The sequence below is a fragment of the Platichthys flesus genome, chromosome 10 (genome assembly GCF_949316205.1).
Source record: "Platichthys flesus chromosome 10, fPlaFle2.1, whole genome shotgun sequence".
NCBI classification, from domain to species: Eukaryota; Metazoa; Chordata; class Actinopteri; order Pleuronectiformes; family Pleuronectidae; genus Platichthys; species Platichthys flesus.
The window spans coordinates 24132040-24155207 of record NC_084954.1 but is presented as its reverse complement, the minus strand read 5'-3'; the positions used below and the strand labels follow the sequence as shown (position 1 = coordinate 24155207).

Below are 23168 nucleotides of genomic sequence, written 5' to 3'. Positions count from 1 at the left end.
CTCAATTAAAGATCGATGGAAAATTATTTTTGACAATCTGTAGACTGAACTCATGAAAGAGTCTTTTATTGTACCTCCTCTTATTTTCTTTTAGTCCGATAGAATTCTGGAGGTCTTAAGATGTGGAGAGATGATGATCTTTGTAATGTAAAGTATTGTACTGCTCATGAGTGAATTAAATAAAAAAAAAAATTCCAAAAAAAAAAAAAAAAAAAAAAAAAAAAAAAAAATCTGTTCTTATCAGTTTAATATCTGATATGTGCTCTATATGAGGACTACATATTAAGCAGATTTTTGGCAAGAGGAGCAGAAATTTGGAGCTTGCTCCCTTCTCTCCACGCATCGACCTAGCATTGCAGTGCCGCTGGGAACGGTGCACTCTGTTCTTACCTTGTAGAAAAGCAAGCACTCAAACAATTGTGGAGGTTTCAAGGTGAATTCTACACTGGGTCAATGAAACTGAGGGAATGGCCTTGCAGAGTTTGACAAGTGTGCAAAACTGCTCTGATGACTCACTGCCTTGTGAAGCGATTATGCATGAATCTCCACGGGGTCACAATGAGCATCAACTGGATTCCAAATAGAATCAGAAGCATTTGTCAAAAACTGAAACGTGTTTTCACTCAACATCTCCTGGGAGACTTGGTGAGAAAGCAGAGTCCGCTTTTGGACCCAATGTAAGTGGTTCAGGGATGTATTGCTTAAAAAGGCTTAAAAGCCAATCACTAGTCAGGGCAGGAGCAAATAAAGCCTTGTATAATTTGTGTTGGCAGATGGGGGCGTGGTGGGAATGTTGTATACTAGAATCTGACATGCGGAAAGCAAAGAGAGGCCCACCGCGAAGGTGGTGACTGTGACCGAGAGGCTCCACCGCTGCTCTCGAGCAGAGGGCCATGCTGACTCTGGTTTCTCTTCATAACGCACAAGTCTTTCGCCTTTTACTAAAGACTTCCGTGGAGAGGAACAAACATGAGTTGAATCTATTTTTGGCAGGCTTTGCTGTATGGCTGAGCCTTATGAAATTGTGAAAAGTCAAAGAGCTGTTTAGGTCAGCAATCAAGTGTCCACAAAGGAGAGCTTGGGCGGAGGTGATGAGCAGCCATTGTTATGCACACCTACAAACGGGGTACCACAGCAAGGGAGATTTGTGCCAAGAGGTTAGCTTGGACATCCAACACTTGTGGATTATCGCTTCTCGGCCTTTTGGCTAAGATCAAGTGTAGTATCAGTTCTTATCAGTTTAATATCTGATATGTCCTCTATATGAGGACTACATATTAAGCAGATTTTTGGCAAGAGGAGCAGAAATTTGGAGCTTGCTCCCTTCTCTCCACGCATCGACCTAGCATTGCAGTGCCGCTGGGAACGGTGCACTCTGTTCTTACCTTGTAGAAAAGCAAACACTCAAACAATTGTGGAGGTTTCAAGGTGAATTCTACACTGGGTCAATGAAACTGAGGGAATGGCCTGGCAGAGTTTGACAAGTGTGCAAAACTGCTCTTATGACTCACTGCCTTGTGAAGTGATTATGCATGACTCTGCACGGGGTCACAATGAGCATCAACTGGATTCCAAATAGAATCAGAAGCATTTGTCAAAAACTGAAACGTGTTTTCACTCAACATCTCCTGGGAGACTTGGTGAGAAAGCAGAGTCCGCTTTTGGACCCAATGTAAGTGGTTCAGGGATGTATCGCTTAAAAAGGCTTAAAAGCCAATCACTAGTCAGGGCAGGAGCAAATAAAGCCTTGTATAATTTGTGTTGGCAGATGGGGGCGTGGTGGGAATGTTGTATACTAGAATCTGACATGCACAAAGCAAAGAGAGGCCCACCGCGAAGGTGGTGACTGTGACCGAGAGGCTCCACCGCTGCTCTCGAGCAGAGGGCCATGCTGACTCTGGTTTCTCTTCATAACGCACAAGTCTTTCGCCTTTTACTAAAGACTTCCGTGGAGAGGAACAAACATGAGTTGAATCTATTTTTGGCAGGCTTTGCTGTATGGCTGAGCCTTATGAAATTGTGAAAAGTCAAAGAGCTGTCTAGGTCAGCAATCAGGTGTCCACAAAGGAGAGCTTGGGCGGAGGTGATGAGCAGCCATTGTTATGCACACCTACAAACGGGGTACCACAGCAAGGGAGATTTGTGCCAAGAGGTTAGCTTGGACATCCAACACTTGTGGATTATCGCTTCTCGGCCTTTTGGCTAAGATCAAGTGTAGTATCTGTTCTTATCAGTTTAATATCTGATATGTCCTCTATATGAGGACTACATATTAAGCAGATTTTTGGCAAGAGGAGCAGAAATTTGGAGCTTGCTCCCTTCTCTCCACGCATCGACCTAGCATTGCAGTGCCGCTGGGAACGGTGCACTCTGTTCTTACCTTGTAGAAAAGCAAACAATTGTGGAGGTTTCAAGGTGAATTCTACACTGGGTCAATGAAACTGAGGGAATGGCCTGGCAGAGTTTGACAAGTGTGCAAGACTGCTCTGATGACTCACTGCCTTGTGAAGCGATTATGCATGAATCTCCACAGGGTCACAATGAGCATCAACTGGATTCCAAATAGAATCAGAAGCATTTGTCAAAAACTGAAACGTGTTTTCACTCAACATCTCCTGGGAGACTTGGTGAGAAAGCAGAGTCCGCTTTTGGACCCAATGTAAGTGGTTCAGGGATGTATTGCTTAAAAAGGCTTAAAAGCCAATCACTAGTCAGGGCAGGAGCAAATAAAGCCTTGTATAATTTGTGTTGGCAGATGGGGGCGTGGTGGGAATGTTGTATACTAGAATCTGACATGCGGAAAGCAAAGAGAGGCCCACCGCGAAGGTGGTGACTGTGACCGAGAGGCTCCACCGCTGCTCTCGAGCAGAGGGCCATGCTGACTCTGGTTTCTCTTCATAACGCACAAGTCTTTCGCCTTTTACTAAAGACTTCCGTGGAGAGGAACAAACATGAGTTGAATCTATTTTTGGCAGGCTTTGCTGTATGGCTGAGCCTTATGAAATTGTGAAAAGTCAAAGAGCTGTTTAGGTCAGCAATCAAGTGTCCACAAAGGAGAGCTTGGGCGGAGGTGATGAGCAGCCATTGTTATGCACACCTACAAACGGGGTACCACAGCAAGGGAGATTTGTGCCAAGAGGTTAGCTTGGACATCCAACACTTGTGGATTATCGCTTCTCGGCCTTTTGGCTAAGATCAAGTGTAGTATCAGTTCTTATCAGTTTAATATCTGATATGTCCTCTATATGAGGACTACATATTAAGCAGATTTTTGGCAAGAGGAGCAGAAATTTGGAGCTTGCTCCCTTCTCTCCACGCATCGACCTAGCATTGCAGTGCCGCTGGGAACGGTGCACTCTGTTCTTACCTTGTAGAAAAGCAAACACTCAAACAATTGTGGAGGTTTCAAGGTGAATTCTACACTGGGTCAATGAAACTGAGGGAATGGCCTGGCAGAGTTTGACAAGTGTGCAAAACTGCTCTTATGACTCACTGCCTTGTGAAGTGATTATGCATGACTCTGCACGGGGTCACAATGAGCATCAACTGGATTCCAAATAGAATCAGAAGCATTTGTCAAAAACTGAAACGTGTTTTCACTCAACATCTCCTGGGAGACTTGGTGAGAAAGCAGAGTCCGCTTTTGGACCCAATGTAAGTGGTTCAGGGATGTATCGCTTAAAAAGGCTTAAAAGCCAATCACTAGTCAGGGCAGGAGCAAATAAAGCCTTGTATAATTTGTGTTGGCAGATGGGGGCGTGGTGGGAATGTTGTATACTAGAATCTGACATGCACAAAGCAAAGAGAGGCCCACCGCGAAGGTGGTGACTGTGACCGAGAGGCTCCACCGCTGCTCTCGAGCAGAGGGCCATGCTGACTCTGGTTTCTCTTCATAACGCACAAGTCTTTCGCCTTTTACTAAAGACTTCCGTGGAGAGGAACAAACATGAGTTGAATCTATTTTTGGCAGGCTTTGCTGTATGGCTGAGCCTTATGAAATTGTGAAAAGTCAAAGAGCTGTCTAGGTCAGCAATCAGGTGTCCACAAAGGAGAGCTTGGGCGGAGGTGATGAGCAGCCATTGTTATGCACACCTACAAACGGGGTACCACAGCAAGGGAGATTTGTGCCAAGAGGTTAGCTTGGACATCCAACACTTGTGGATTATCGCTTCTCGGCCTTTTGGCTAAGATCAAGTGTAGTATCTGTTCTTATCAGTTTAATATCTGATATGTCCTCTATATGAGGACTACATATTAAGCAGATTTTTGGCAAGAGGAGCAGAAATTTGGAGCTTGCTCCCTTCTCTCCACGCATCGACCTAGCATTGCAGTGCCGCTGGGAACGGTGCACTCTGTTCTTACCTTGTAGAAAAGCAAACAATTGTGGAGGTTTCAAGGTGAATTCTACACTGGGTCAATGAAACTGAGGGAATGGCCTGGCAGAGTTTGACAAGTGTGCAAGACTGCTCTGATGACTCACTGCCTTGTGAAGCGATTATGCATGAATCTCCACAGGGTCACAATGAGCATCAACTGGATTCCAAATAGAATCAGAAGCATTTGTCAAAAACTGAAACGTGTTTTCACTCAACATCTCCTGGGAGACTTGGTGAGAAAGCAGAGTCCGCTTTTGGACCCAATGTAAGTGGTTCAGGGATGTATTGCTTAAAAAGGCTTAAAAGCCAATCACTAGTCAGGGCAGGAGCAAATAAAGCCTTGTATAATTTGTGTTGGCAGATGGGGGCGTGGTGGGAATGTTGTATACTAGAATCTGACATGCGGAAAGCAAAGAGAGGCCCACCGCGAAGGTGGTGACTGTGACCGAGAGGCTCCACCGCTGCTCTCGAGCAGAGGGCCATGCTGACTCTGGTTTCTCTTCATAACGCACAAGTCTTTCGCCTTTTACTAAAGACTTCCGTGGAGAGGAACAAACATGAGTTGAATCTATTTTTGGCAGGCTTTGCTCTATGGCTGAGCCTTATGAAATTGTGAAAAGTCAAAGAGCTGTCTAGGTCAGCAATCAAGTGTCCACAAAGGAGAGCTTGGGCGGAGGTGATGAGCAGCCATTGTTATGCACACCTACAAACGGGGTACCACAGCAAGGGAGATTTGTGCCAAGAGGTTAGCTTGGACATCCAACACTTGTGGATTATCGCTTCTCGGCCTTTTGGCTAAGATCAAGTGTAGTATCTGTTCTTATCAGTTTAATATCTGATATGTGCTCTATATGAGGACTACATATTAAGCAGATTTTTGGCAAGAGGAGCAGAAATTTGGAGCTTGCTCCCTTCTCTCCACGCATCGACCTAGCATTGCAGTGCCGCTGGGAACGGTGCACTCTGTTCTTACCTTGTAGAAAAGCAAGCACTCAAACAATTGTGGAGGTTTCAAGGTGAATTCTACACTGGGTCAATGAAACTGAGGGAATGGCCTTGCAGAGTTTGACAAGTGTGCAAAACTGCTCTGATGACTCACTGCCTTGTGAAGCGATTATGCATGAATCTCCACAGGGTCACAATGAGCATCAACTGGATTCCAAATAGAATCAGAAGCATTTGTCAAAAACTGAAACGTGTTTTCACTCAACATCTCCTGGGAGACTTGGTGAGAAAGCAGAGTCCGCTTTTGGACCCAATGTAAGTGGTTCAGGGATGTATTGCTTAAAAAGGCTTAAAAGCCAATCACTAGTCAGGGCAGGAGCAAATAAAGCCTTGTATAATTTGTGTTGGCAGATGGGGGCGTGGTGGGAATGTTGTATACTAGAATCTGACATGCGGAAAGCAAAGAGAGGCCCACCGCGAAGGTGGTGACTGTGACCGAGAGGCTCCACCGCTGCTCTCGAGCAGAGGGCCATGCTGACTCTGGTTTCTCTTCATAACGCACAAGTCTTTCGCCTTTTACTAAAGACTTCCGTTGAGAGGAACAAACATGAGTTGAATCTATTTTTGGCAGGCTTTGCTGTATGGCTGAGCCTTATGAAATTGTGAAAAGTCAAAGAGCTGCTGGACAGCAATCAAGTGTCCACAAAGGAGAGCTTGGGCGGAGGTGATGAGCAGCCATTGTTATGCACACCTACAAACGGGGTACCACAGCAAGGGAGATTTGTGCCAAGAGGTTAGCTTGGACATCCAACACTTGTGGATTATCGCTTCTCGGCCTTTTGGCTAAGATCAAGTGTAGTATCTGTTCTTATCAGTTTAATATCTGATATGTCCTCTATATGAGGACTACATATTAAGCAGATTTTTGGCAAGAGGAGCAGAAATTTGGAGCTTGCTCCCTTCTCTCCACGCATCGACCTAGCATTGCAGTGCCGCTGGGAACGGTGCACTCTGTTCTTACCTTGTAGAAAAGCAAACACTCAAACAATTGTGGAGGTTTCAAGGTGAATTCTACACTGGGTCAATGAAACTGAGGGAATGGCCTGGCAGAGTTTGACAAGTGTGCAAAACTGCTCTTATGACTCACTGCCTTGTGAAGTGATTATGCATGACTCTGCACGGGGTCACAATGAGCATCAACTGGATTCCAAATAGAATCAGAAGCATTTGTCAAAAACTGAAACGTGTTTTCACTCAACATCTCCTGGGAGACTTGGTGAGAAAGCAGAGTCCGCTTTTGGACCCAATGTAAGTGGTTCAGGGATGTATCGCTTAAAAAGGCTTAAAAGCCAATCACTAGTCAGGGCAGGAGCAAATAAAGCCTTGTATAATTTGTGTTGGCAGATGGGGGCGTGGTGGGAATGTTGTATACTAGAATCTGACATGCGGAAAGCAAAGAGAGGCCCACCGCGAAGGTGGTGACTGTGACCGAGAGGCTCCACCGCTGCTCTCGAGCAGAGGGCCATGCTGACTCTGGTTTCTCTTCATAACGCACAAGTCTTTCGCCTTTTACTAAAGACTTCCGTGGAGAGGAACAAACATGAGTTGAATCTATTTTTGGCAGGCTTTGCTGTATGGCTGAGCCTTATGAAATTGTGAAAAGTCAAAGAGCTGTTTAGGTCAGCAATCAAGTGTCCACAAAGGAGAGCTTGGGCGGAGGTGATGAGCAGCCATTGTTATGCACACCTACAAACGGGGTACCACAGCAAGGGAGATTTGTGCCAAGAGGTTAGCTTGGACATCCAACACTTGTGGATTATCGCTTCTCGGCCTTTTGGCTAAGATCAAGTGTAGTATCTGTTCTTATCAGTTTAATATCTGATATGTCCTCTATATGAGGACCACATATTAAGCAGATTTTGGGCAAGAGGAGCAGAAATTTGGAGCTTGCTCCCTTCTCTCCACGCATCGACCTAGCATTGCAGTGCCGCTGGGAACGGTGCACTCTGTTCTTACCTTGTAGAAAAGCAAACACTCAAACAATTGTGGAGGTTTCAAGGTGAATTCTACAATGGGTCAATGAAACTGAGGGAATGGCCTGGCAGAGTTTGACAAGTGTGCAAAACTGCTCTGAAAACTCACTGCCTTGTGAAGCGATTATGCATGAATCTCCACGGGGTCACAATGAGCATCAACTGGATTCCAAATAGAATCAGAAGCATTTGTCAAAAACTGAAACGTGTTTTCACTCAACATCTCCTGGGAGACTTGGTGAGAAAGCAGAGTCCGCTTTTGGACCCAATGTAAGTGGTTCAGGGATGTATTGCTTAAAAAGGCTTAAAAGCCAATCACTAGTCAGGGCAGGAGCAAATAAAGCCTTGTATAATTTGTGTTGGCAGATGGGGGCGTGGTGGGAATGTTGTATACTAGAATCTGACATGCGGAAAGCAAAGAGAGGCCCACCGCGAAGGTGGTGACTGTGACCGAGAGGCTCCACCGCTGCTCTCGAGCAGAGGGCCATGCTGACTCTGGTTTCTCTTCATAACGCACAAGTCTTTCGCCTTTTACTAAAGACTTCCGTGGAGAGGAACAAACATGAGTTGAATCTATTTTTGGCAGGCTTTGCTGTATGGCTGAGCCTTATGAAATTGTGAAAAGTCAAAGAGCTGTCTAGGTCAGCAATCAAGTGTCCACAAAGGAGAGCTTGGGCGGAGGTGATGAGCAGCCATTGTTATGCACACCTACAAACGGGGTACCACAGCAAGGGAGATTTGTGCCAAGAGGTTAGCTTGGACATCCAACACTTGTGGATTATCGCTTCTCGGCCTTTTGGCTAAGATCTAGCCAGGTGAGAAGGGTTTGCGGACGTGGATTGTCATAATGACGTCAGCAACAGTTTCACAGCAGGGACTTCCCGTGCTGAAAAATACTTTGAGATTCATTTGGAAGAGTACTGAAGTTTTTTTGGATAGGAGAGAATTTGGAGTTAATATTCTTTTTGGAGCCTTGTCCCTCAAGATAGATGACCTCCTCTGCTTGCAGAGAAATGCCACCGACCGTTTTTTTGATGTTACGTTCTATAATCTCACCAAGATGGAGGAAACGAAAAGGTTGGCTGATCGTTTGGCTGATGGACCACTGAGGGAGTACCAGATTCAAAGCCTTTGCCGAACTGGTGAGCGTGTTATCACAATTCATAACTATAATCCCTGGGTAACTGAAGAAGCAACCAGATACTTCCTTTCTAAGCATGTGACAGTGATTTCGAGCATGAGGGAAATCAGGGACTCTCTTGACGTTTGGACTGGAAAAAGACAATGTCGTGTGCGGCTGAAGGATGACCCAGATGGTCACGATGGCTACCACCACCACCCTGCCTCCTTCACCATAGGCACAAATAGAGGATATCTGTACTACTCGGGCCAGCCTATTTACTGCAGAAAATGCACAGACTTTGGTCACACGGCAGAATCCTGCACGCAGGTGAGGTGCAGAAATTGCAAGGGTCTAGGACACAAAATGGGGACTTGTGACCGTTCCAGAAAATGCAATCTTTGTGGGTCTGAAGGACATTTATTTAAGCACTGCCCTGAGGTCCGCTCCTCCTATGCAAGCATTGTAAGGCGACCAATGTGCGAAGATCCTGATGCCTCCTCCCTGAGAGCAATTAACGAGGTAATTGATCAAATGTTTGTGGACAATGAGATTGAGGCAAATGTGGTTGATCCACCTGAACGAGCACCTCCCCCAGAGAAGAAGAAGGGGGAGGAGACTACAACCTCAGAGGAGAGCCAACCTGTTCCTGAGTGGACCACAGTGGAAAGCAGGGGAGGCAAGGGGAAAAAAAGGAGGATCGAGACAAGCGCTGTGCCCCTGGGAGTGGAAAGCGTGTTCAGTGTTCTTTCTGAGGTTGTGGAGGAGTCGCAGGAGGAAGGGGAGATGGAGGGGCTGCAGGTGAACAGCGATCAGGATGTGAAGGCTGCTGCCAGGGTGGATGGGCTGGAGGGTGGAGAACATGGACAAATTCCAGTGCAGACTGAGGTGACAGACTCTGACGGCAGCATGCCCCCGTCCGGGTGTGTCCTGGTGGAGTCCCTGGCTCCGAACAACTCTGACAGGGATTTGGTTTCAGAGCAATGCTCATTGCTTCCAGAGGGTAATACCCCCAACTCAGGGCACGCGGTGCCCGAGGAAAAGACACATAGGGAAGGCATTGAATTTGACTGTGAAGTTGAAAATTAGAGAAAACACAGTGTCTCGTCTTTGATGGTTTGTTTGTTTGTTTTGTTTTTTGTCTCATTCCTCATTTACCAGAATGTCCTCATTACATATAGTTTCCATAAATGTTAGAGGTTTGAGGAACAAGGCCAAAAGGGAAGTGGTCTTTTCTCATTTATGTTCAATCAACTTTTCTTTATGCCTTTTGCAAGAGGTCCACTTGAAAAATGAAGACGACGTGAACCTATTCTCAAAAGAGTGGACCAAAGGTGAATCTAGGTGGAGCATTGGGGGGGTCCATTCATCTGGGGTGGGAACACTATGTGGGAATAATGAAGTCCAAGTGGTTGGCAGTTTTTCAGTGGTACAGGGGAGGGTTTTGGTAACAGATATTGACTGGAAGGGAAAGGGGTTAAGAGTTATTAACATATATGCCCACTCTTCTCCAAAGGAGAGAAGGGAGCTTTTTCTTAGTCTTGACACTGCTTTCATGACCAACCGCCATGTGGTAATTGGAGGAGACTTCAATTCCCAAAGTGAGGGCAGCAAGGCCGAGGCCAGTTTAATAAATATTGTTACAAAGTATAATTTGGTGGATTCATATAAAAAAGCTAACCCAGACGATCTTGGCTTCACATGGTCAAATAGTAGAGGGGCGAAGAGTAGGATAGACTATATATTTTGTCCGGTAGAATTTCAGGTGACAGGGGCGAAAGTATCACCAGTTTTTTACACAGATCACAACATGCTCTCAGTAAAACTAACCTCAATGATGATCAAAAATGGTAAAGGGTATTGGAAATTAAACAACAATATTCTAGAGCTCCAGCAGTTTAGGGTAGCATTAAAGTGTTTTCTAAAAGATTGCTTTCATATGAGAGTATTTTATGAAAATGTCTGTGAATGGTGGGAAAGCACAAAGCTGCGTATTAGATACTACACACAGAATTACTCAAAAGAATCAAGGAAAGAGGAATTTAAATTATACTACCGACTGCAAAAAGCCATAAATAAATTAATGGAACAGAGAAATGCAGGTGGACAAATTGATAAGGACTTGCTGAAACATTTGCAAGATAAACAGAGGTTATTTTTTCACAACAGAGCAGAGGCCTATAAATTCCGGTGTCTTAGAGAGAAGTGGGAGAGTGACGAAAAGTGTTCTCCCTACTTCTTTAGACAGTCCAAAGCACAGGCAAAGAGGAGGAGCATAGTTTCCGTTTTAAATGAAACAGGTGAGGAGATTAACGATCCTGATGGGATTGCTCAAGTTATCTCTAATCATTTTTCTACGTTTTTTAAAGCAGAAAAGGTTGACTACATGAAAGGTGCAACATTGTTAGACAATATAGACAGATTCATACCTGAAGATCTGAGAACAGAGCTAGATAAAGATTTTACTTTAGAAGAAATCCTGAGGGCAACCATGTCTTTGAAAAAGGGCAAGGTGCCAGGAATAGATGGGATCACAAAAGAATTTTATATAATATTTTGGGAAGACATTGGGTCATGGCTGTTAGAGTTGTTCACTTATATATGTACATCTGGGATTATGGGGGAATCCATGAGAAAAGGGGTGATATCCCTGCTGTTTAAAAAAGGTGATGTCAACAAAATATCAAACTACAGGCCTCTAACAATGCTTTGTACAGATTATAAGATTTTTAGTAAGGTTTTGACAAACCGTTTGGTGTCAGCTCTACCCTTAATCATCGGCTCAGATCAGACATGTGCAGTACCTGGCAGGCAACTAAACTGGAATTTACAAATGCATAGAGATATACTATCTTATTCTCAGGACAGAAATATACCACTAATTGTCCTCAGTCTTGACCAGGAAAAAGCCTTTGACAGAGTTGATCACAATTTTTTGTTTAGGACACTAAAGAAATTTGGCTTCGGTGCTAGATTCAGGAGTTGGTTGAGGATTTTATACACAGAAGTCGGAAGCAGTGTTAATGTTAATGGCAACCTTGGTGAATTCTTTAAACAAACCAGAGGGGTCAGACAGGGATGTCCAGCATCAGCCCCCTTGTATGTGCTATTCATTGAAACGCTGGCATGTGCAATCAGGAAAAATGTTAACATCAAGGGGATACAGCTGCCTGGTGGTGAATCCTTGACCATATCCCAGTATGCAGATGACACTGTACTGTATTTAAAAGATGATTTCTGTCTGCGCGAAGCTATGCAGGTCATCGACACATTCTCAGTTGCTTCTGGTTCTAGAGTCAATACAGGAAAATCCCAAATCAAATACTTTGGAAAGTGGAAGGACAGAGTTGATAACCCTTTAGGGTTCTCTCTGTGTGCGGGGCCAATGACTTTACTGGGAATATCCTTTGGAAATAACAATGATGGAGAAACTAATTGGGAGACAAAATTGGGAAAAGTGCTGAAAAAACTAAATATGTGGAAATTAAGAAGGCTGTCCATTAGTGGTAAGATTTTGGTTATTAAATCTGATTTATTGCCGACATTACTTCATGTGGCTTATATTTTCCCCATGCCGGCTTTAGTTTGTTTAAAACTTCAAAAATCTCTGTTTCAGTTCATATGGGGAGGGTATGAATACATTAAAAGAGCTACAATGTATCAGCCGGTCGAAAGAGGTGGTAGGGACATGCCAAATTTAGGTTTGAAGTTCAAAGTTTTGTTTTTTTCAAATACATGTAGAATAATGTTAAACCCACCTGAACACAAATGCCAACCATTGATTAAATTCTGGCTCTCTATCCATCTGAGACCTCTTGTGGCGAAATGGGAAAACAGTTTTCCGAAAGCAGAGGTCATGCCAGATCATTATAAAAAAATGATAAGTTGGGCAAAGAAATACAAGGAGTGTTGGAAAAGAGATTCAGTAGTTAATCACAAAAAGCTGTATGAAACGTTGATTGCTAAGTTTGACCCTAAAGATGGTTTGCATGTTCATAGTGACGTGTGGAGAAGAACCCAATGCAAGAGTCTAGAAAACAGATTAAGAGATTTTAATTGGTTGGTGCTTCATAGGAAATTACCTGTGAGGAATACTCTATTTAATCATGATTTAACATTAAATAGGATATGCCCAAGACGTGGATGCAATGGGGTAGAAACCGTGGAACATGCATTATTTGAATGTCCCTTTGCAAAACAATTGTGGAAGAAATTGGGCCAAAGATTCGGGTTTCTAAAAGAGGTGAATTGGGAAAAAGTTCTGTTCATGGATTTTAGTTTAGAGGGGGACAAAGGTGTGTGCAAAGCCTTAGAACTTACATCAATTGTGAAGGCTAAGTTATGGGAGGTAAGAGGTAGTATAATAAATGGGACGGAAAAGTGGTCGATAGAAAACACTACACACAGTATTGAAGACATTATGCGGCGAAAACTTAAATTGGAGGCGAGCAAATGGGGCATCGACTCAATTAAAGATCGATGGAAAATTATTTTTGACAATCTGTAGACTGAACTCATGAAAGAGTCTTTTATTGTACCTCCTCTTATTTTCTTTTAGTCCGATAGAATTCTGGAGGTCTTAAGATGTGGAGAGATGATGATCTTTGTAATGTAAAGTATTGTACTGCTCATGAGTGAATTAAATAAAAAAAAAATTCCAAAAAAAAAAAAAAAAAAAAAAAAATCTGTTCTTATCAGTTTAATATCTGATATGTGCTCTATATGAGGACTACATATTAAGCAGATTTTTGGCAAGAGGAGCAGAAATTTGGAGCTTGCTCCCTTCTCTCCACGCATCGACCTAGCATTGCAGTGCCGCTGGGAACGGTGCACTCTGTTCTTACCTTGTAGAAAAGCAAGCACTCAAACAATTGTGGAGGTTTCAAGGTGAATTCTACACTGGGTCAATGAAACTGAGGGAATGGCCTTGCAGAGTTTGACAAGTGTGCAAAACTGCTCTGATGACTCACTGCCTTGTGAAGCGATTATGCATGAATCTCCACGGGGTCACAATGAGCATCAACTGGATTCCAAATAGAATCAGAAGCATTTGTCAAAAACTGAAACGTGTTTTCACTCAACATCTCCTGGGAGACTTGGTGAGAAAGCAGAGTCCGCTTTTGGACCCAATGTAAGTGGTTCAGGGATGTATTGCTTAAAAAGGCTTAAAAGCCAATCACTAGTCAGGGCAGGAGCAAATAAAGCCTTGTATAATTTGTGTTGGCAGATGGGGGCGTGGTGGGAATGTTGTATACTAGAATCTGACATGCGGAAAGCAAAGAGAGGCCCACCGCGAAGGTGGTGACTGTGACCGAGAGGCTCCACCGCTGCTCTCGAGCAGAGGGCCATGCTGACTCTGGTTTCTCTTCATAACGCACAAGTCTTTCGCCTTTTACTAAAGACTTCCGTGGAGAGGAACAAACATGAGTTGAATCAATTTTTGGCAGGCTTTGCTGTATGGCTGAGCCTTATGAAATTGTGAAAAGTCAAAGAGCTGTTTAGGTCAGCAATCAAGTGTCCACAAAGGAGAGCTTGGGCGGAGGTGATGAGCAGCCATTGTTATGCACACCTACAAACGGGGTACCACAGCAAGGGAGATTTGTGCCAAGAGGTTAGCTTGGACATCCAACACTTGTGGATTATCGCTTCTCGGCCTTTTGGCTAAGATCAAGTGTAGTATCTGTTCTTATCAGTGTACCTCCTCTTATTTTCTTTTAGTCCGATAGAATTCTGGAGGTCTTAAGATGTGGAGAGATGATGATCTTTGTAATGTAAAGTATTGTACTGCTCATGAGTGAATTAAATAAAAAAAAAATTCCAAAAAAAAAAAAAAAAAAAAAAAAAAAAAATCTGTTCTTATCAGTTTAATATCTGATATGTCCTCTATATGAGGACTACATATTAAGCAGATTTTTGGCAAGAGGAGCAGAAATTTGGAGCTTGCTCCCTTCTCTCCACGCATCGACCTAGCATTGCAGTGCCGCTGGGAACGGTGCACTCTGTTCTTACCTTGTAGAAAAGCAAACACTCAAACAATTGTGGAGGTTTCAAGGTGAATTCTACACTGGGTCAATGAAACTGAGGGAATGGCCTGGCAGAGTTTGACAAGTGTGCAAAACTGCTCTTATGACTCACTGCCTTGTGAAGTGATTATGCATGACTCTGCACGGGGTCACAATGAGCATCAACTGGATTCCAAATAGAATCAGAAGCATTTGTCAAAAACTGAAACGTGTTTTCACTCAACATCTCCTGGGAGACTTGGTGAGAAAGCAGAGTCCGCTTTTGGACCCAATGTAAGTGGTTCAGGGATGTATCGCTTAAAAAGGCTTAAAAGCCAATCACTAGTCAGGGCAGGAGCAAATAAAGCCTTGTATAATTTGTGTTGGCAGATGGGGGCGTGGTGGGAATGTTGTATACTAGAATCTGACATGCACAAAGCAAAGAGAGGCCCACCGCGAAGGTGGTGACTGTGACCGAGAGGCTCCACCGCTGCTCTCGAGCAGAGGGCCATGCTGACTCTGGTTTCTCTTCATAACGCACAAGTCTTTCGCCTTTTACTAAAGACTTCCGTGGAGAGGAACAAACATGAGTTGAATCTATTTTTGGCAGGCTTTGCTGTATGGCTGAGCCTTATGAAATTGTGAAAAGTCAAAGAGCTGTCTAGGTCAGCAATCAAGTGTCCACAAAGGAGAGCTTGGGCGGAGGTGATGAGCAGCCATTGTTATGCACACCTACAAACGGGGTACCACAGCAAGGGAGATTTGTGCCAAGAGGTTAGCTTGGACATCCAACACTTGAGGATTATCGCTTCTCGGCCTTTTGGCTAAGATCTAGCCAGGTGAGAAGGGTTTGCGGACGTGGATTGTCATAATGACGTCAGCAACAGTTTCACAGCAGGGACTTCCCGTGCTGAAAAATACTTTGAGATTCATTTGGAAGAGTACTGAAGTTTTTTTGGATAGGAGAGAATTTGGAGTTAATATTCTTTTTGGAGCCTTGTCCCTCAAGATAGATGACCTCCTCTGCTTGCAGAGAAATGCCACCGACCGTTTTTTTGATGTTACGTTCTATAATCTCACCAAGATGGAGGAAACGAAAAGGTTGGCTGATCGTTTGGCTGATGGACCACTGAGGGAGTACCAGATTCAAAGCCTTTGCCGAACTGGTGAGCGTGTTATCACAATTCATAACTATAATCCCTGGGTAACTGAAGAAGCAACCAGATACTTCCTTTCTAAGCATGTGACAGTGATTTCGAGCATGAGGGAAATCAGGGACTCTCTTGACGTTTGGACTGGAAAAAGACAATGTCGTGTGCGGCTGAAGGATGACCCAGATGGTCACGATGGCTACCACCACCACCCTGCCTCCTTCACCATAGGCACAAATAGAGGATATCTGTACTACTCGGGCCAGCCTATTTACTGCAGAAAATGCACAGACTTTGGTCACACGGCAGAATCCTGCACGCAGGTGAGGTGCAGAAATTGCAAGGGTCTAGGACACAAAATGGGGACTTGTGACCGTTCCAGAAAATGCAATCTTTGTGGGTCTGAAGGACATTTATTTAAGCACTGCCCTGAGGTCCGCTCCTCCTATGCAAGCATTGTAAGGCGACCAATGTGCGAAGATCCTGATGCCTCCTCCCTGAGAGCAATTAACGAGGTAATTGATCAAATGTTTGTGGACAATGAGATTGAGGCAAATGTGGTTGATCCACCTGAACGAGCACCTCCCCCAGAGAAGAAGAAGGGGGAGGAGACTACAACCTCAGAGGAGAGCCAACCTGTTCCTGAGTGGACCACAGTGGAAAGCAGGGGAGGCAAGGGGAAAAAAAGGAGGATCGAGACAAGCGCTGTGCCCCTGGGAGTGGAAAGCGTGTTCAGTGTTCTTTCTGAGGTTGTGGAGGAGTCGCAGGAGGAAGGGGAGATGGAGGGGCTGCAGGTGAACAGCGATCAGGATGTGAAGGCTGCTGCCAGGGTGGATGGGCTGGAGGGTGGAGAACATGGACAAATTCCAGTGCAGACTGAGGTGACAGACTCTGACGGCAGCATGCCCCCGTCCGGGTGTGTCCTGGTGGAGTCCCTGGCTCCGAACAACTCTGACAGGGATTTGGTTTCAGAGCAATGCTCATTGCTTCCAGAGGGTAATACCCCCAACTCAGGGCACGCGGTGCCCGAGGAAAAGACACATAGGGAAGGCATTGAATTTGACTGTGAAGTTGAAAATTAGAGAAAACACAGTGTCTCGTCTTTGATGGTTTGTTTGTTTGTTTTGTTTTTTGTCTCATTCCTCATTTACCAGAATGTCCTCATTACATATAGTTTCCATAAATGTTAGAGGTTTGAGGAACAAGGCCAAAAGGGAAGTGGTCTTTTCTCATTTATGTTCAATCAACTTTTCTTTATGCCTTTTGCAAGAGGTCCACTTGAAAAATGAAGACGACGTGAACCTATTCTCAAAAGAGTGGACCAAAGGTGAATCTAGGTGGAGCATTGGGGGGGTCCATTCATCTGGGGTGGGAACACTATGTGGGAATAATGAAGTCCAAGTGGTTGGCAGTTTTTCAGTGGTACAGGGGAGGGTTTTGGTAACAGATATTGACTGGAAGGGAAAGGGGTTAAGAGTTATTAACATATATGCCCACTCTTCTCCAAAGGAGAGAAGGGAGCTTTTTCTTAGTCTTGACACTGCTTTCATGACCAACCGCCATGTGGTAATTGGAGGAGACTTCAATTCCCAAAGTGAGGGCAGCAAGGCCGAGGCCAGTTTAATAAATATTGTTACAAAGTATAATTTGGTGGATTCATATAAAAAAGCTAACCCAGACGATCTTGGCTTCACATGGTCAAATAGTAGAGGGGCGAAGAGTAGGATAGACTATATATTTTGTCCGGTAGAATTTCAGGTGACAGGGGCGAAAGTATCACCAGTTTTTTACACAGATCACAACATGCTCTCAGTAAAACTAACCTCAATGATGATCAAAAATGGTAAAGGGTATTGGAAATTAAACAACAATATTCTAGAGCTCCAGCAGTTTAGGGTAGCATTAAAGTGTTTTCTAAAAGATTGCTTTCATATGAGAGTATTTTATGAAAATGTCTGTGAATGGTGGGAAAGCACAAAGCTGCGTATTAGATACTACACACAGAATTACTCAAAAGAATCAAGGAAAGAGGAATTTAAATTATACTACCGACTGCAAAAAGCCATAAATAAATTAATGGAACAGAGAAATGCAGGTGGACAAATTGATAAGGACTTGCTGAAACATTTGCAAGATAAACAGAGGTTATTTTTTCACAACAGAGCAGAGGCCTATAAATTCCGGTGTCTTAGAGAGAAGTGGGAGAGTGACGAAAAGTGTTCTCCCTACTTCTTTAGACAGTCCAAAGCACAGGCAAAGAGGAGGAGCATAGTTTCCGTTTTAAATGAAACAGGTGAGGAGATTAACGATCCTGATGGGATTGCTCAAGTTATCTCTAATCATTTTTCTACGTTTTTTAAAGCAGAAAAGGTTGACTACATGAAAGGTGCAACATTGTTAGACAATATAGACAGATTCATACCTGAAGATCTGAGAACAGAGCTAGATAAAGATTTTACTTTAGAAGAAATCCTGAGGGCAACCATGTCTTTGAAAAAGGGCAAGGTGCCAGGAATAGATGGGATCACAAAAGAATTTTATATAATATTTTGGGAAGACATTGGGTCATGGCTGTTAGAGTTGTTCACTTATATATGTACATCTGGGATTATGGGGGAATCCATGAGAAAAGGGGTGATATCCCTGCTGTTTAAAAAAGGTGATGTCAACAAAATATCAAACTACAGGCCTCTAACAATGCTTTGTACAGATTATAAGATTTTTAGTAAGGTTTTGACAAACCGTTTGGTGTCAGCTCTACCCTTAATCATCGGCTCAGATCAGACATGTGCAGTACCTGGCAGGCAACTAAACTGGAATTTACAAATGCATAGAGATATACTATCTTATTCTCAGGACAGAAATATACCACTAATTGTCCTCAGTCTTGACCAGGAAAAAGCCTTTGACAGAGTTGATCACAATTTTTTGTTTAGGACACTAAAGAAATTTGGCTTCGGTGCTAGATTCAGGAGTTGGTTGAGGATTTTATACACAGAAGTCGGAAGCAGTGTTAATGTTAATGGCAACCTTGGTGAATTCTTTAAACAAACCAGAGGGGTCAGACAGGGATGTCCAGCATCAGCCCCCTTGTATGTGCTATTCATTGAAACGCTGGCATGTGCAATCAGGAAAAATGTTAACATCAAGGGGATACAGCTGCCTGGTGGTGAATCCTTGACCATATCCCAGTATGCAGATGACACTGTACTGTATTTAAAAGATGATTTCTGTCTGCGCGAAGCTATGCAGGTCATCGACACATTCTCAGTTGCTTCTGGTTCTAGAGTCAATACAGGAAAATCCCAAATCAAATACTTTGGAAAGTGGAAGGACAGAGTTGATAACCCTTTAGGGTTCTCTCTGTGTGCGGGGCCAATGACTTTACTGGGAATATCCTTTGGAAATAACAATGATGGAGAAACTAATTGGGAGACAAAATTGGGAAAAGTGCTGAAAAAACTAAATATGTGGAAATTAAGAAGGCTGTCCATTAGTGGTAAGATTTTGGTTATTAAATCTGATTTATTGCCGACATTACTTCATGTGGCTTATATTTTCCCCATGCCGGCTTTAGTTTGTTTAAAACTTCAAAAATCTCTGTTTCAGTTCATATGGGGAGGGTATGAATACATTAAAAGAGCTACAATGTATCAGCCGGTCGAAAGAGGTGGTAGGGACATGCCAAATTTAGGTTTGAAGTTCAAAGTTTTGTTTTTTTCAAATACATGTAGAATAATGTTAAACCCACCTGAACACAAATGCCAACCATTGATTAAATTCTGGCTCTCTATCCATCTGAGACCTCTTGTGGCGAAATGGGAAAACAGTTTTCCGAAAGCAGAGGTCATGCCAGATCATTATAAAAAAATGATAAGTTGGGCAAAGAAATACAAGGAGTGTTGGAAAAGAGATTCAGTAGTTAATCACAAAAAGCTGTATGAAACGTTGATTGCTAAGTTTGACCCTAAAGATGGTTTGCATGTTCATAGTGACGTGTGGAGAAGAACCCAATGCAAGAGTCTAGAAAACAGATTAAGAGATTTTAATTGGTTGGTGCTTCATAGGAAATTACCTGTGAGGAATACTCTATTTAATCATGATTTAACATTAAATAGGATATGCCCAAGACGTGGATGCAATGGGGTAGAAACCGTGGAACATGCATTATTTGAATGTCCCTTTGCAAAACAATTGTGGAAGAAATTGGGCCAAAGATTCGGGTTTCTAAAAGAGGTGAATTGGGAAAAAGTTCTGTTCATGGATTTTAGTTTAGAGGGGGACAAAGGTGTGTGCAAAGCCTTAGAACTTACATCAATTGTGAAGGCTAAGTTATGGGAGGTAAGAGGTAGTATAATAAATGGGACGGAAAAGTGGTCGATAGAAAACACTACACACAGTATTGAAGACATTATGCGGCGAAAACTTAAATTGGAGGCGAGCAAATGGGGCATCGACTCAATTAAAGATCGATGGAAAATTATTTTTGACAATCTGTAGACTGAACTCATGAAAGAGTCTTTTATTGTACCTCCTCTTATTTTCTTTTAGTCCGATAGAATTCTGGAGGTCTTAAGATGTGGAGAGATGATGATCTTTGTAATGTAAAGTATTGTACTGCTCATGAGTGAATTAAATAAAAAAAAAATTCCAAAAAAAAAAAAAAAAAAAAAAAAATCTGTTCTTATCAGTTTAATATCTGATATGTGCTCTATATGAGGACTACATATTAAGCAGATTTTTGGCAAGAGGAGCAGAAATTTGGAGCTTGCTCCCTTCTCTCCACGCATCGACCTAGCATTGCAGTGCCGCTGGGAACGGTGCACTCTGTTCTTACCTTGTAGAAAAGCAAGCACTCAAACAATTGTGGAGGTTTCAAGGTGAATTCTACACTGGGTCAATGAAACTGAGGGAATGGCCTTGCAGAGTTTGACAAGTGTGCAAAACTGCTCTGATGACTCACTGCCTTGTGAAGCGATTATGCATGAATCTCCACGGGGTCACAATGAGCATCAACTGGATTCCAAATAGAATCAGAAGCATTTGTCAAAAACTGAAACGTGTTTTCACTCAACATCTCCTGGGAGACTTGGTGAGAAAGCAGAGTCCGCTTTTGGACCCAATGTAAGTGGTTCAGGGATGTATTGCTTAAAAAGGCTTAAAAGCCAATCACTAGTCAGGGCAGGAGCAAATAAAGCCTTGTATAATTTGTGTTGGCAGATGGGGGCGTGGTGGGAATGTTGTATACTAGAATCTGACATGCGGAAAGCAAAGAGAGGCCCACCGCGAAGGTGGTGACTGTGACCGAGAGGCTCCACCGCTGCTCTCGAGCAGAGGGCCATGCTGACTCTGGTTTCTCTTCATAACGCACAAGTCTTTCGCCTTTTACTAAAGACTTCCGTGGAGAGGAACAAACATGAGTTGAATCAATTTTTGGCAGGCTTTGCTGTATGGCTGAGCCTTATGAAATTGTGAAAAGTCAAAGAGCTGTTTAGGTCAGCAATCAAGTGTCCACAAAGGAGAGCTTGGGCGGAGGTGATGAGCAGCCATTGTTATGCACACCTACAAACGGGGTACCACAGCAAGGGAGATTTGTGCCAAGAGGTTAGCTTGGACATCCAACACTTGTGGATTATCGCTTCTCGGCCTTTTGGCTAAGATCAAGTGTAGTATCTGTTCTTATCAGTTTAATATCTGATATGTCCTCTATATGAGGACTACATATTAAGCAGATTTTTGGCAAGAGGAGCAGAAATTTGGAGCTTGCTCCCTTCTCTCCACGCATCGACCTAGCATTGCAGTGCCGCTGGGAACGGTGCACTCTGTTCTTACCTTGTAGAAAAGCAAACACTCAAACAATTGTGGAGGTTTCAAGGTGAATTCTACACTGGGTCAATGAAACTGAGGGAATGGCCTGGCAGAGTTTGACAAGTGTGCAAAACTGCTCTTATGACTCACTGCCTTGTGAAGTGATTATGCATGACTCTGCACGGGGTCACAATGAGCATCAACTGGATTCCAAATAGAATCAGAAGCATTTGTCAAAAACTGAAACGTGTTTTCACTCAACATCTCCTGGGAGACTTGGTGAGAAAGCAGAGTCCGCTTTTGGACCCAATGTAAGTGGTTCAGGGATGTATCGCTTAAAAAGGCTTAAAAGCCAATCACTAGTCAGGGCAGGAGCAAATAAAGCCTTGTATAATTTGTGTTGGCAGATGGGGGCGTGGTGGGAATGTTGTATACTAGAATCTGACATGCACAAAGCAAAGAGAGGCCCACCGCGAAGGTGGTGACTGTGACCGAGAGGCTCCACCGCTGCTCTCGAGCAGAGGGCCATGCTGACTCTGGTTTCTCTTCATAACGCACAAGTCTTTCGCCTTTTACTAAAGACTTCCGTGGAGAGGAACAAACATGAGTTGAATTTATTTTTGGCAGGCTTTGCTGTATGGCTGAGCCTTATGAAATTGTGAAAAGTCAAAGAGCTGTCTAGGTCAGCAATCAGGTGTCCACAAAGGAGAGCTTGGGCGGAGGTGATGAGCAGCCATTGTTATGCACACCTACAAACGGGGTACCACAGCAAGGGAGATTTGTGCCAAGAGGTTAGCTTGGACATCCAACACTTGAGGATTATCGCTTCTCGGCCTTTTGGCTAAGATCAAGTGTAGTATCTGTTCTTATCAGTTTAATATCTGATATGTCCTCTATATGAGGACTACATATTAAGCAGATTTTTGGCAAGAGGAGCAGAAATTTGGAGCTTGCTCCCTTCTCTCCACGCATCGACCTAGCATTGCAGTGCCGCTGGGAACGGTGCACTCTGTTCTTACCTTGTAGAAAAGCAAACAATTGTGGAGGTTTCAAGGTGAATTCTACACTGGGTCAATGAAACTGAGGGAATGGCCTGGCAGAGTTTGACAAGTGTGCAAGACTGCTCTGATGACTCACTGCCTTGTGAAGCGATTATGCATGAATCTCCACAGGGTCACAATGAGCATCAACTGGATTCCAAATAGAATCAGAAGCATTTGTCAAAAACTGAAACGTGTTTTCACTCAACATCTCCTGGGAGACTTGGTGAGAAAGCAGAGTCCGCTTTTGGACCCAATGTAAGTGGTTCAGGGATGTATTGCTTAAAAAGGCTTAAAAGCCAATCACTAGTCAGGGCAGGAGCAAATAAAGCCTTGTATAATTTGTGTTGGCAGATGGGGGCGTGGTGGGAATGTTGTATACTAGAATCTGACATGCGGAAAGCAAAGAGAGGCCCACCGCGAAGGTGGTGACTGTGACCGAGAGGCTCCACCGCTGCTCTCGAGCAGAGGGCCATGCTGACTCTGGTTTCTCTTCATAACGCACAAGTCTTTCGCCTTTTACTAAAGACTTCCGTGGAGAGGAACAAACATGAGTTGAATCTATTTTTGGCAGGCTTTGCTGTATGGCTGAGCCTTATGAAATTGTGAAAAGTCAAAGAGCTGTCTAGGTCAGCAATCAAGTGTCCACAAAGGAGAGCTTTGGCGGAGGTGATGAGCAGCCATTGTTATGCA

General features: G+C 43.6%; 26 non-coding genes and 1 pseudogene across 26 annotated transcripts; all 27 read left to right on the top strand.

Moving 5' to 3' along the window:
- Positions 1-191: 191 nt before the first annotated feature.
- LOC133963088 (U2 spliceosomal RNA) lies at positions 192-384 on the top strand. The gene has a single exon (XR_009922622.1). It is a non-coding gene; the product is annotated as a U2 spliceosomal RNA (small nuclear RNA).
- Positions 385-897: 513 nt separating this feature from the next.
- On the top strand, positions 898-1010 carry LOC133963268 (U5 spliceosomal RNA). Its single transcript, XR_009922776.1, has one exon. It is a non-coding gene; the product is annotated as a U5 spliceosomal RNA (small nuclear RNA).
- A 177-nt stretch (positions 1011-1187) lies between these two features.
- On the top strand, positions 1188-1379 carry LOC133962753 (U2 spliceosomal RNA). The gene has a single exon (XR_009922326.1). It is a non-coding gene; the product is annotated as a U2 spliceosomal RNA (small nuclear RNA).
- A 513-nt stretch (positions 1380-1892) lies between these two features.
- Positions 1893-2005, top strand: LOC133963267 (U5 spliceosomal RNA). Its single transcript, XR_009922775.1, has one exon. It is a non-coding gene; the product is annotated as a U5 spliceosomal RNA (small nuclear RNA).
- A 177-nt stretch (positions 2006-2182) lies between these two features.
- LOC133964158 (U2 spliceosomal RNA) lies at positions 2183-2374 on the top strand. Its single transcript, XR_009923627.1, has one exon. It is a non-coding gene; the product is annotated as a U2 spliceosomal RNA (small nuclear RNA).
- Positions 2375-2879: 505 nt separating this feature from the next.
- On the top strand, positions 2880-2992 carry LOC133963266 (U5 spliceosomal RNA). Its single transcript, XR_009922774.1, has one exon. It is a non-coding gene; the product is annotated as a U5 spliceosomal RNA (small nuclear RNA).
- Positions 2993-3169: 177 nt separating this feature from the next.
- Positions 3170-3361, top strand: LOC133962752 (U2 spliceosomal RNA). The gene has a single exon (XR_009922325.1). It is a non-coding gene; the product is annotated as a U2 spliceosomal RNA (small nuclear RNA).
- A 513-nt stretch (positions 3362-3874) lies between these two features.
- Positions 3875-3987, top strand: LOC133963265 (U5 spliceosomal RNA). Its single transcript, XR_009922773.1, has one exon. It is a non-coding gene; the product is annotated as a U5 spliceosomal RNA (small nuclear RNA).
- A 177-nt stretch (positions 3988-4164) lies between these two features.
- On the top strand, positions 4165-4356 carry LOC133964156 (U2 spliceosomal RNA). The gene has a single exon (XR_009923625.1). It is a non-coding gene; the product is annotated as a U2 spliceosomal RNA (small nuclear RNA).
- A 505-nt stretch (positions 4357-4861) lies between these two features.
- On the top strand, positions 4862-4974 carry LOC133963173 (U5 spliceosomal RNA). Its single transcript, XR_009922686.1, has one exon. It is a non-coding gene; the product is annotated as a U5 spliceosomal RNA (small nuclear RNA).
- A 177-nt stretch (positions 4975-5151) lies between these two features.
- Positions 5152-5343, top strand: LOC133962787 (U2 spliceosomal RNA). The gene has a single exon (XR_009922359.1). It is a non-coding gene; the product is annotated as a U2 spliceosomal RNA (small nuclear RNA).
- Positions 5344-5856: 513 nt separating this feature from the next.
- Positions 5857-5969, top strand: LOC133963827 (U5 spliceosomal RNA). The gene has a single exon (XR_009923310.1). It is a non-coding gene; the product is annotated as a U5 spliceosomal RNA (small nuclear RNA).
- Positions 5970-6144: 175 nt separating this feature from the next.
- On the top strand, positions 6145-6336 carry LOC133964155 (U2 spliceosomal RNA). Its single transcript, XR_009923624.1, has one exon. It is a non-coding gene; the product is annotated as a U2 spliceosomal RNA (small nuclear RNA).
- A 513-nt stretch (positions 6337-6849) lies between these two features.
- On the top strand, positions 6850-6962 carry LOC133963264 (U5 spliceosomal RNA). Its single transcript, XR_009922772.1, has one exon. It is a non-coding gene; the product is annotated as a U5 spliceosomal RNA (small nuclear RNA).
- Positions 6963-7139: 177 nt separating this feature from the next.
- LOC133962766 (U2 spliceosomal RNA) lies at positions 7140-7331 on the top strand. The gene has a single exon (XR_009922339.1). It is a non-coding gene; the product is annotated as a U2 spliceosomal RNA (small nuclear RNA).
- A 513-nt stretch (positions 7332-7844) lies between these two features.
- On the top strand, positions 7845-7957 carry LOC133963263 (U5 spliceosomal RNA). The gene has a single exon (XR_009922771.1). It is a non-coding gene; the product is annotated as a U5 spliceosomal RNA (small nuclear RNA).
- Positions 7958-13124: 5167 nt separating this feature from the next.
- On the top strand, positions 13125-13312 carry LOC133963077 (U2 spliceosomal RNA). The gene has a single exon (XR_009922614.1). It is a non-coding gene; the product is annotated as a U2 spliceosomal RNA (small nuclear RNA).
- Positions 13313-13825: 513 nt separating this feature from the next.
- Positions 13826-13938, top strand: LOC133963167 (U5 spliceosomal RNA). Its single transcript, XR_009922681.1, has one exon. It is a non-coding gene; the product is annotated as a U5 spliceosomal RNA (small nuclear RNA).
- Positions 13939-14115: 177 nt separating this feature from the next.
- On the top strand, positions 14116-14264 carry LOC133963103 (U2 spliceosomal RNA; annotated as a pseudogene).
- A 20-nt stretch (positions 14265-14284) lies between these two features.
- Positions 14285-14477, top strand: LOC133963055 (U2 spliceosomal RNA). Its single transcript, XR_009922595.1, has one exon. It is a non-coding gene; the product is annotated as a U2 spliceosomal RNA (small nuclear RNA).
- A 513-nt stretch (positions 14478-14990) lies between these two features.
- LOC133963262 (U5 spliceosomal RNA) lies at positions 14991-15103 on the top strand. Its single transcript, XR_009922770.1, has one exon. It is a non-coding gene; the product is annotated as a U5 spliceosomal RNA (small nuclear RNA).
- Positions 15104-20270: 5167 nt separating this feature from the next.
- Positions 20271-20458, top strand: LOC133963076 (U2 spliceosomal RNA). Its single transcript, XR_009922613.1, has one exon. It is a non-coding gene; the product is annotated as a U2 spliceosomal RNA (small nuclear RNA).
- A 513-nt stretch (positions 20459-20971) lies between these two features.
- On the top strand, positions 20972-21084 carry LOC133963165 (U5 spliceosomal RNA). Its single transcript, XR_009922679.1, has one exon. It is a non-coding gene; the product is annotated as a U5 spliceosomal RNA (small nuclear RNA).
- A 177-nt stretch (positions 21085-21261) lies between these two features.
- Positions 21262-21453, top strand: LOC133964154 (U2 spliceosomal RNA). Its single transcript, XR_009923623.1, has one exon. It is a non-coding gene; the product is annotated as a U2 spliceosomal RNA (small nuclear RNA).
- Positions 21454-21966: 513 nt separating this feature from the next.
- On the top strand, positions 21967-22079 carry LOC133963175 (U5 spliceosomal RNA). Its single transcript, XR_009922688.1, has one exon. It is a non-coding gene; the product is annotated as a U5 spliceosomal RNA (small nuclear RNA).
- A 177-nt stretch (positions 22080-22256) lies between these two features.
- Positions 22257-22448, top strand: LOC133964153 (U2 spliceosomal RNA). The gene has a single exon (XR_009923622.1). It is a non-coding gene; the product is annotated as a U2 spliceosomal RNA (small nuclear RNA).
- A 505-nt stretch (positions 22449-22953) lies between these two features.
- Positions 22954-23066, top strand: LOC133963260 (U5 spliceosomal RNA). The gene has a single exon (XR_009922768.1). It is a non-coding gene; the product is annotated as a U5 spliceosomal RNA (small nuclear RNA).
- Positions 23067-23168: the final 102 nt, after the last annotated feature.